This window comes from Helianthus annuus, chromosome 15 (assembly GCF_002127325.2).
Source record: "Helianthus annuus cultivar XRQ/B chromosome 15, HanXRQr2.0-SUNRISE, whole genome shotgun sequence".
Classification (NCBI taxonomy): domain Eukaryota; kingdom Viridiplantae; phylum Streptophyta; class Magnoliopsida; order Asterales; family Asteraceae; genus Helianthus; species Helianthus annuus.
In genome coordinates, this window is record NC_035447.2 from 89,553,371 (window position 1) to 89,556,047 (window position 2,677).

Here is a 2,677-nt window from a genome sequence, read left to right on the forward strand (position 1 = left end):
GCAATTTTCACGAAATTTCGTATTTGTGAGCCTACGATACATCTTATATAAGGGCTGTTTATTCGTTTTTTCATTTAAGGTTTAAAAGAGGTTGGATAATCACCGATGTACTATCATTTTCCCTCTTTTGCTCGCCAGGAAACAGGACTCATTTTGTTTTTCTATTGTTTTTGTGTTTTTGAAATTTTCGATGTTTTTGGATTTTCAGATTTTTGGAATTACTCCCCCTAAAATCATAAACTAGACAATTTAAAACCACAAAGGTTATTTACAAAAATGATTTTCCGATGTTGGTTTTAGCCTCTTGCTTGACCTTAATGCCGTTTACCAATAATCAAAAATGTCAAATCTTGATTTATCAAATGCTTTGGTAAATAAGTCGGCAAACGTTGGTCATCGGTGTGGACGCTTAACAAATCGATTAGCCTTTTCTCCAAAAGCAATCACGTACTGAAGTGATATTTGATTTCGATGTTGTTTGGTCTTTGAGTGCTGGGCAGCAGGATTTTCTAGTGATCTGTAAATGCAGCAGATTATCACGTAAATAGGTAGTAGTTAGGAAATTCAAAACCGTAGTCCCGCAAATTGTTGTTGGATCCACTGAACTTGGGAGCAACACTTCGAGGCAGGCAATGGTATTCAGGCTTTCGCCATGTGGATGTAGCGACACAAGTCTGCTTCTTGCACTGCCATGTGACTAGGCGATTTCCTAAAAACTGACATCCAGCCGTTGTGGATTTGCCGTCGATTTTGCATCCGCCAAAATCAGAATCACTGAAAGCGACCAATTCAAAGTTATTATCCCTAGGGTACCATAGACCGGTGTCAGGGCAACCCTTCAAATAACGAAAAATCCTTTTTACAGCTGCAAGATGTGAGGCCTTCGGGTTGACTTGATATCTGGCAAGCAGGCACGTTGGGTACATTATGTCTGGCCTTGATGCTGTGAGGTACATAAGAGATCCGATCATTGCGCGATAATATGAAGGACTAACAGCTTCACCCTTCAAGTCTGGAGTAATTCCGTGATTTGTCGGCAATGGGGTACCAATGGGCATTGCATCAGACATTTGGAACCGGTTCAAGATGTCACCAACATATTTAGTCTGATGGATGAATATCCCAGACTCAGTTTGTTGTACTTGTAGGCCCAAGAAGAAGGTCATTTCCCCCATAGCACTCATCTCGAATTTATCCTGCATAATGCGCTCGAAATTCCTACACAAGACATCATTAGTAGAACCAAAAATAATATCATCAACGTATACCTGTACCAGAAGAAGATCTCCATCTTGTTCTTTGATGAAAAGAGTACAGTCGATAAGACCTCTTCGAAAACCGTTCTCCAGCAGATAGTGAGATAAGGTTGCATACCAAGCTCGCGGTGCTTGATGAAGACCATAGAGAGCTTTGTTGTGCAACCAAACCCGATCGGGATGGATAGGATCTTCAAAACCTGGAGGCTGTTCGACGTATACCTCTTCTTCAACCACACCATGTAAGAATGCACTTTTGACGTCCATCTGATAAACCTTGAATCCTTTGAAGGACGCATAGGCTAGAAAGATTCGAATTGCTTCGAGACGTGCAACAGGTGCATACACTTCGTTGTAGTCGATTCCTTCTATCTGACGAAAACCTTGAACGACTAAACGTGCTTTGTTTCGGATAACAACTCCGTGGTCATCCTTTTTGCATTTGAAAACCCAACGGGTACCAATCTTCTTGTATCCAGCAGGTTTCTCTACGAGTTTCCAGACACCCAGCTTCTGGAATTGTTGCAGCTCTTCCTGCATTGCTTCAACCCAAGAGTTATCTTTCATGGCTTCTTTCCAAGTTCTTGGCACTTCCTGTGAAACATAACACGCGAAGGACCAATCGTTTTGTTGCCCGGATTCTCGAATAGCCGCATACAAGCCTGCATTGTTGTTGTTTCGCAACATGTTTCTTGTTTGAATGCCACTTTGCACATTTCCGATGATGTTTTGTTGAGGATGGGTATTATGAATCCTTGTTTCTGGATTATCTGGAACTGGAATATTTATACCCAGGTTGTTGAGATTGAGATCAACAACTAAGTCAATGCCCGGAATTGACGAAGAGGATGATGCAGTAGCCTCAGCTGTTCTATGGGTATCCACTGGAGGAGTACCCTCTGAAGTACCATGAACTGCTGTTGTTGGAGCTTCTTGATCTGCATCTAGAAATTCATCATCCTCTGAAGATTCGTTCAACTCAGCAGCATCGTGAAAATCCTCATTGTCGAGAGTATTATTGTTCACCGAAGATGGTTCTTGATTGACAAGAATTGGACGAACCACCGGTGAAACTGTTGCATTGTCACTCTCGAAAAACATCCTTGCCGCAGCACTTTCTTCAACGGCTTCAACATTGATCGAATTGAAAAAGTCATCGTACTCAAACATCCAAGGTTGACCAGGACATTTGACTGGCAAAGTGTGCCTTTGTACTCTGACCTCAGACCATTCCTCGACCCTTTTAGTCTCTAGATTCCAAACTCGTAAGTTAGGGGTGGCATACCCAAGAAAGTATCCATCAATTGCTTTTGCCCCAAACTTTCCATTAGGATCGATGATTGTACATGGAGCTGCAAACGGTTCAAGATAAGACAAATCTGGTTTCCGTTTTTGAAGAAGCTCAAAGCAGGTCTTATTGT